Genomic DNA, 9604 nt, shown 5'->3' on the forward strand with positions numbered 1-9604 from the left:
TTTTTTACAGTAGTTAATTGTTTAGTCAACAGAGAAATGAAACCAAAGAACCAAACAAACAAACAAAAAAACCAAACTGTCAACCACTGATTTTATCTTTTTTTTTTTTTTTTATGGCAGAATTGCCTTACAATCATTTAGTTATGTGGCAAAAAAAAGCTTGGGGTAAAGATGTCTACTGCAAAGATGGTAGAGCAAAAATACCAGACATGTTTCTGGGAAGATGGAGTAGGTGTATTTTTCCCTATTTCTCCAGTTAAGTATAAGTAAAAACTCTGGGCATTATACAACAAGCTAAAGAAGACATTAAGAGGTGGAGAGAAGGCACGATGGTTGGGGACCTCGGGACCTGAGGAACGATACAGTGGTGAATTTCCTGGATTTTCTCTTTGCCTCATATATCCCAGATTGAATTCTGGAGAAGCCAGCAACTGGAAATGCTAATGGGCAAAGACAAACAAACAAACAAAAGTACCAGCAAAATCCTGCTCTTCTAGCCAAAGAACCAGGACAGGGGCAGCCCAGACAGACAGAAATCTTTCAAGCAATAACTCTATTCCATCCAAATACCACAGAAGTACTTGAAGCCTCACCCCCACCCCTGACAGCAAAGGTTGAGGAGGGTGCCTAGACTTCTGTAACAAAGAACCTCAGGCTACTCCCTTATACTCTGAGCGGTGCCAGAGAAGGCTGAGTATGGAGCTGGGCCCTCCATCCCCTCTAGGCTCATCCTCCTTACAGTGTTTTTGGGGACCACATGGGAGTTGAACATCCACCCCCACCCAATGGTAATGAGATATTTCTTCCCTCCTCACTGAAATGATATGAAAGGAAGTCTAGTGGACAGTTAGGACTTCCACCATCAGTCAGTGGTAACAAGCCCACCTCTTACAGTGGAATCTTTGTGGAAACCATGTGGATGGCTGTAATAAAGTACTCCTCCCAACGAGGGTGGTACCAGTGGGTGCTGAATGAGGAAACTGAACTCCCATACCTGCCCAACAATAACAAGCAAACTTGTGTCACGGGAGGATTCCTATCAGATGAAGAACAACTAACAGAATTTTTAACCAACAGAGGCCTGCCGTAAAAGAATGGCTAAAATGAATTCTCTAAACAGAAAATAAATGATTTTTTAAAAAGAGAATCTTATAACATCAGAAAAGAAGAAAGAACATAGAAAGAGCATGTCTGTGGATAAATACAATAGGCTTTTTTTCTTGAATTTTCTAAATTATGTTTGACAGTCAAAGAAAAACCTATTCCGCTGTGTAGCTGTTCTCAGTGTATGTAGAGGAAATACTTGAGATAATTATATTATAAATGGGAGAAGATAAAGAGATGTAAAGAGTGGTAAGTTTTCTACACTTTACTTGAACTGGTATATGTTGAAACCAGTAGACTTTGATAAGTTATATATAATGTAACACCTAGAGCAACCACTAAAAAGCTATACAAAGTGGTATACTCAAAAACACTATAGATGAATCAAAATAGAAGTTTAAAAATTGTTCCAGGAACCCACAGGAAGGTAGGAAAAAAGAAAAGAAATTAAAAATAGAGAACACAAAAAAAAAAGTGGCAGACTTAAGCCTTAGCATTACGTAATTACATTAAATGTAAATGGTCCAAATACAAAATGAAAATACATATATTGACACAGTGGATTAAAAACAACATGACCCAATTATATGCTATCTATACAAAAATTACCCAAAATATATAATTATATAGGTAAGTTGAAAATAAAATAATGTAAAAGGATATATCATCCAAACATTAGTCAAAAGAAAATAGGAATGGCTATATTAATAACAGATAAAGTGGGCTGCAGAGAAAGGAAAATTATTGATGCCAGAGAGGGATATTATATAATAAGAAAAGGGTCAATCCACCAAGAAGACATAGCAATCCTAAATATGTAAGCACCAAACAACAGAACTGCAAAATATGTTAAGCAAAGACCAAGAATGGAGAAATAGGCAAATTCACAATTATAGTTAGAAACTTCAACACTTCTCCCTCAGCAATTAATAAAACAACTAGACAGAAAATGAACAAGGATGTATAAGAACTGAATAAAACCATCAACAAACATGACCTAATTGCCATTTATAGAAGACTCCACCCAACAACAGCATAATACATATTCTTTCCAAGCACCTATGGAACATATAGCAAGATAAACCAAATTTAGGGACATAAAACAAGTCTCAAAATTTGAAATAACTTGAAATAATTTAAATCATACAGAATATACTCTCCAACCACAATGGAATCAAACTATAAATTAATAACACAAATATAACAGGAAAATCCTCAAACATTTGGAAACTAAGCAACCAACTTTTAAATAATCTGTGGGTCAAAGACATAATCTCAAGAGAAATAAAAATACATTAAACTAAAAGAAAATGAAAATAGAACTTATCAAATTTTGTGGCACAGGCTAAAGCACAAGAGGGAAATTTATAGTAGTGAGTGCTTGCATTAAAAGAAGAAAAGTCTTGAATCACTAATATAAGATTCCATCTTCAGAAACTAGAAAAATAAGAAAAAAAGAAAAAAAGACTCCAAAGCAAGCATAAGGAAGGAAATCATAAACATAAAAGCAGAAATCAATGAAACTAAAAATGAAAATAATAGAGAAAATAAAACATCTGGTTCACTGAACAGGTCAACAAATTCGACACACTTCTAGCAAGACCGACAAATAAAAAAAAGAGAGGACAAATTGCGAATATCAAGAATGAAACAAAGCATAACACTACAGACCCTGCACGCAACAAAAGATTATAAGAGAATACTATGAACAACTCTACCCACATAAATTCAACAATTTAGATTAAATGGATAAATTCCTCAAAAAGTGCAAACTACCATAACTCATCTAATATGAATTAGATAATTTAGATAGCCCTATAACTACTTAGGTAATTTAAAACTTGAAAAAGAAAACTCCAGACCCATATAGTTTTACTGGAGAAATCCACCTAACATTTAAATAAGCATTAACACCAATTCTACATAATCTCTTCCAGAAAATAGTAGAGGGAATGCTTCCTAACTCATTCTATGAAGCTAGTGTTACCATGAAGCCAAATAAAAAACAAAACATAACAAAGATAGTACAAAAAAACCCTGACAAATATTCCTCATGTACATAGATGCAAAAATCCTTAACAAAATATTAACAAATAGAATTCAGCAATATATAAAAAGAATTATACACTATGACCAAGTGCATTATTCCAGGGATGTAGGGCTGGTTCAATATTTGAAAATCAACTAATGTAATCTCACATAATAGGATAGAGAAGAAGAAAAATATCACATGATTATATACATTGTTGCAGAGAAGACATTTGACAATATTCAACACCTATTCATGATTAAAGAAAAAAAATACTCTCTGAAAATAGAGAGGAAATTCCTCAATTTGATAACTTACAACTAACCTACAAAAAATTATAGCACTAAAAGACTGAATACTTTCTCCCCCAGGTTGAGAACAAGGCAAGGATGTCCACTAAACCACTCCTACCCAACATAGCACTGGAAGTTCTAGACAGCACAATAAAGTAAGGAAAGGCCATAAAATGCATATAGATCTGAAAGGAATAAATAAAACCACCCCTATCTATAGATAACATAATGGTCTCTGTAGAAAATCCCAAGGAACCTACAAAAAAATTCTAAAACTAATGAGTTCAGAATGCAAGACCATGACAAAAATTAGTCACATTTTTTGTACTAAAAATCAACATGTGGAAACTGAAATTTAAAATACAATTCCATTTATCATGGCTTAACAAAAGAAACGTTTAGGTGTAATAAATCTAACAAAATATACATAAGACTTTTAGTATACTGAAAACTATAAAACACTGCTGAAAAAAATAAAAGACCTAAATAAATACCATGTTTATGAATTGGAAGACTAAACATAGTAAGGATGTCAATTCCCCCCAAATTGATGGATAAACTTAATACAATTACTATCAGAATTCCAGCAACATTTTTTTGTAGATATGGACAAGAGTATTCTAAAGTTATGAAGGAAGACCAAAGAAACTAGATCAGAAAATATTTCTGAAAAAGAAGAATAAAAGGGGAGAGGAATCATTCTACCTGATTTCAAGGCATATTATGAAGTAATATACAGTAACCTAAAACTGTGCGGGATTGATGGGAGTATAAACATATAGATCAATTGAAAAGACTAGAGAACCCAGAAATAGCCCCACGCAAGTATGGCCAACTGAGTTTCGATGGAAGAAAGATAGTCTTCTCAACAAATGGTGGCAGAGCAACTGGATATCCATAGGCAAAATACAAACCTCAGCCTAAACCTCTTAATACAAAAATTAACTCAAACTGGATCATAGATTTACATGTGAAACATTAAACTATAAACTTTAGAGGGTAACATGGGAGAAAAATCTTTGAGATGTAGGGCCTGATAAAGAGTTTTTAGACCTGAGACCAAAAGTATGACCTCTAAAAATCAATAAATTGGACTTCATTGAAATTAGTTTGTTTTTATTCCTCTCTGTGAAAAACCTTGTTAAGAGAATGGAAAAACTAACTACAGACTGGGAGAAAATATTTGCAAACCACATATCTGACAAAGGACTCATATTACAATGAACATATAAAGGACTCTCAAAACTCAACATTAAATTAAAAAACCAGACAATCCAATTAGAAGATGGGCACAAGACATGAACAGACAATTCATGGAAGAGGATATACAGATGGCAAATAAGCATAAGCAAAGGTATTCAACATCACTAGTCATTAGTGAAATGCAAATCAAGACCATGATATCACTGCATACCTATTAGAACAGATAAAATAAAAAATAATGACAATATCAAATGCTGGTGAGGATGCAGTGAAACTGGATCATTCATACATTACTGGTGGGAATGAAAAAAATGGTACAACCACTCTGGAAAATCATTTGTGAGTTACTTGAAAACTAACAAAGTATATCTACCATATGACTTGGCAATTTGTACTGCTAGTTATCCCCAAGATATGAAAACTTACATCCACACAAAAACCTGTGCACAATTGTTCATAGCAGCTTTATTTGTAATAGCTCAGAACTGTAAACAACCAACATGTCTCTCATTAACCAATAGTAATACACCCATACCATGGAGTGCTACAGAGCAATAACAAGGATAAAAGTATTGATACACACAACAACTTGGATGATTCTGAAGGTTGTTATGCTGAGTAAAAAAAAAAAAAATCTAATCTCAAAGGGTCACATACCATATGATTCCTCTTATGTAACATTCTTGAAAAAACAAAATGATAGAGATGGAGAACAGATGGGTTGCCAGGGGTTAGGGATGGTGGGGGAAAAGGAAATGGATGTGACTACAGGGAGATCTTTGTGGTAACAGAATGGTTCTGTATCTTGATTACAATAGTGCTTACATACACCTAGGCATGTAATAAAAGGACTTAGAACTATACATACATGAGACCAATGCCAAATTCCTGGTTTTGATTCTGCACTATAATTATGTAAAAAGTAATCATCAGGGGAAACTGAGTGAAGGGCACACCAGACCTTTCTTTGCAGTTTTCTGTGAATCTATAATTATTTAAAAAACAAAAACAAAAAACAACATTCTCAGTGGGGCTTCAGGCTAGGGGACAGGGTCCCAAAGGTTTTCGGTGGGGAACACGCTGGGGACTTAAATCCCTGCACATTACCTAAAAGGAGTGTCTGAGGCCTCTTCCGGCACAGCTCTAGGCATTGTTCACGGTGCTGTAACAGGAGGAAATTGGACAGTAGGTTCATGGACATGCCTTAATTTTTGGAGACCAAGGGCTGCACAGAGAAGGCAAGGGTGGAGGAGCAGAACTCCTGAGAACAGAAACTTTGGTGCCTTACTCTTCCTTCCCAAGAGGTAGATGGTCTCCATTTTGGGTGACTTGACTGTCATTACCCCACCCCTGCCACAGAAGCAGTGGAGCCAGGCAACTAGGTGCCACTGAGAGGTCTGGGCTGTCACTCCCTGCCTTGCTGTGTAACCCTCTGAGCCCCCTGCCCAGGTCTGTAAGGCAAGGATATTGACAGTGCCTTCCTTACAGGGTTGGTGAGGTCACACAAGTGATGCACTAAGCCACATGTACAGCATATGACAAACATGTGGTAAACAGACTTCGGTTCAAAGCACATTCCTACCATTTGTCAGCTGTGATCTCCCTCAGTTTCCCCTCTAAGGGTGATGCTGATATGGGCAGTACCAACTTGATGGGAGAGCCGTGAGAAATCATAAGCACCTAAAGCACTTTCCTGGTGGCTGTCATGGCATGAGCGCTCTGTAAAAGTGAGCTATCACTTACTGTCAGTTATGCACACTGCCACTTACTCTGCTTGACCAACGCTCCATGGTGACCTCGAGTCGCACACCTCTGGCTACTCGGCCCTTGCTTGAGCTTAACAGAGAGGCCCTTCGAGACCAAGCTGGTGTTCTCCTTCCGCTCCTCAGGGAAGCTGGGATTCCAGGCAGACCAAACTCTGGGAGTGGAAAGGGGGTCTTCTGCTTGGCTTCTGCCCAGCCTGTGAGCTGAGATTGTTACCTCCCGACCAGGGAGCAGGCCCAAGTTGAGAGTGAGGACGCTGGTGTTCACTGAACGTGTTCCTTCCGCTTTCTTCAGCATTTAGAAAGTGGCCAATCATCTTGGACTCCTCTCTTTCCTTCCCCTCCCGCATTAGCAAACCTCATCAGTTCCTCCTCCAAAACGGGCTCTGACCCTTTCCCCTCTCATCATCATCATCATCTCCACTTCCTCTCTTTAGGACAACTGCCATGGCCTCCTAAGCCCTCTGCCTACACCTGCTGATCGGCTGTGACTATTGTCCACACAGCTGCCAGCAAGGGTCTTTGAAACCTCAATCCCTTCCGCAACACTCCTCTGTGTATAATTCGTGCGGAGTCAAAGCCCAAGTCCGGACAGTGGCCTACAAGGCCCCTTGTGATCAGACTCCCTTGGGCAAACGTTCCAGCTCCATCACTCCACTCCAGGCATGCTGCTTTCCTTCTTGTTCCATGAACATAACAAGTACATCCCCACCACGGCCTTTGCACCTGACCTTGGCTTTCCCTGGACCCACATTCCCCAGAAATCGACAAAGTTCCCTCCCTCCTTTCTCATCTCTACTCAAATGACCTCTTTCTACAACGGCAGCCTTGCACAGCACACTCTGTCCAATCTGACCAACACTTGTTTATCTGATCGTCTCTTCCGCAGTGTCAGCGCTGTGAGGTCAGTGTTTCTTCTTGGTCACTGCAGTGTCTCTGGAGCCCGGCATAAGCCTGGCACACAGTAGGTGCTCAGTAAATATGTGTCAATGAAACAGAGGAATCCGGGGGTGGAGGGTTCCAGGAGCTGGGTGGGGTGTGACACCTGAATTCTGGTCCTACATGTGTGTCATCACTGACTATTAGTCCCTCCTAAGAGATAGTCTTTGTCTCAGAGCACTTCGCTGTTTCCCAAACTTTAGAGTTTTGCCTATGACCTTCAGGACTTTCCTCCTGTCTGTTCACCCCCTGAACTATTTTTATTTCATACATTTCTTTAAATCAATTCACTTGATGAATTTATTTAAAAAAAAAAAAAAAAGAAAAACTTAGCCTCATCCTAAGCTTTTATCAAAAAAAAAAAAAAAAATCACCCATTTGGTATGCTGGTTTCCTTTTCTTCTGACACAAGTTAAATGAAACATAAATAGAACAGTCACTCCCCACCCCTCCTCGGATCACCCGGCTGGCTGTCACAGTGCTCAGGTGGCTCTTTGGGCAGCACAGGGTTACTCCGAGTCCCTCATTATTGACATTGCTCTGGACCTCAGGGCAAAGTCCTTAGGGGCATTCCTACCAGGCCAGACCTGCTGGAGCCAGGGTCTGTTGTCAGAGGACAGGTGTGTCAGGGTGGGGGCCCCTGCCGTGTGCAGATCTGGTAGGAACTTGCACTGAGGCTGCCGTGAAGCCCCTACTGTTCCCTGCGTCGTCTCACGCCCCCCAACCTCGGTTCAGCTCCTGGGATTCCGCCAAACACATTCCTACTTGGGGCCTTCACACAGGGTGTTCCCACGACTTTCCTTCCACAGGGACCCCTGACCCTTGAGACCTTCAGGCATACTTCCATTCTGTGCTCTAAAAGCCCTCCTTGCACTTCCCTTAGCAGCAGGCAGCAGGAGTGGCAGTCAGGCATTAGGGCTGAGGTGACGTATTTAATGTCCTTCTCCCTGCAAGACTGCCAGCTGCAGGAGGAAAGAGCTTGGGCAGGCCCCAGGGCAGGGGCCCCTCCCCGCTGCTCACCGCCTGCTACCACCGCACCTCTTCCTTTCTCCTGCATGGGGACAAAGCAGCCTCATCACCTTCCTTCCCAACATGGTTTGCTTATTCCTGCCTCTAGACCTTGACTTTGGCCTCTCTTGTATCCCCTGCCTTCTTTGAAAACCAGGGGAGAGGCTCCTTCCTCAGGAATAACATGAATTTGCCCCAGCCCTGCAGCTTTCTTTTCACTGCTCCCTCAGCACCTACCTTTGGGCCCTGAGGGCTCCTGTGGCTTCTTACTTGGATGGCAGTGCGATGGTTAGAGCATAGGCTGCAGAGCCAAGGCTCTGGGTTCAAATCTACACTGCACAGTTACCAGCTGGGGGACCGGAAGAAGTGATTTAACCTCTCTATGCCTTGGCTCCTCCAGGTTCTCAAACATCAGCTCATTGGAAGGAAGCACTTGGAGGCCTCACGAAAACCAGAGTGCTGGGCCCCACCCCAGAGTTTTTGATTCCTGTAGTTTGGGGCGGGGGCTGAGAATTTACCTTCCTAACAAGTGCCCAGTTGATGCTGTTGCAGCTGGTGCAGGGACCCCACTTTGAGGACCAGTGTCATGGTTGTTAGGGAAGGTAAATGGAGAGGAATATGTAAATCAAGTAGAATCACACAACACGGAGTAAGTGCACAACAACTATTTGTTATTAACACTTATACCAGGGGGTCTAGCCCTCTTTAAATCCCTGACAGGTATTATAGAAAAAAAAGAACTGAGTTCAGAGCCTGGCCACACCATTTCTTAGCTCTGGGACCCTGGCAAAATCGCCTAGCTTCTCTGAACCCCAGTGTACTCATCTTCATGGGGTTGTCCTAGGGGTTCCTTCCCAGGATAGCCTGAGCTTCCTGAAGGGGCTCAACACACAGCTGGCACCTGAGTAATGTGTCTTGAACCAAATGGAGTGAAGTTCGAAGACAGAAGCTGCAGAGTGCAGCATGACTGTAAAGGATGGCAGTCAAATCAACACAGGCTCGTGAAACATTGAAATCTGGGGTCCCCCCAACCGACCTGCAGGGCACAGGAGGGAATGTGTGAGTGAGTGAAGCCAGCCAGGTGTGGGAAAACAGAGAAAGATGGCAACTGTGGCAAACAGGGAGCCCATGCCCCTTCAGAAGGGGCAGCCACCATCTCTTTCAATGAGTCACAGCTGTGGGTAAGTGTGAGCCCAGCGCTGTCAGTCGCTGTGACTGTGGCAGAGGCAGAAATGAAGTGTTGTTCTGTGAGTGGGAACAACGGA

The sequence above is a fragment of the Rhinolophus sinicus genome, linkage group LG11 (assembly GCF_036562045.2).
Source record: "Rhinolophus sinicus isolate RSC01 linkage group LG11, ASM3656204v1, whole genome shotgun sequence".
NCBI lineage: Eukaryota > Metazoa > Chordata > Mammalia > Chiroptera > Rhinolophidae > Rhinolophus > Rhinolophus sinicus.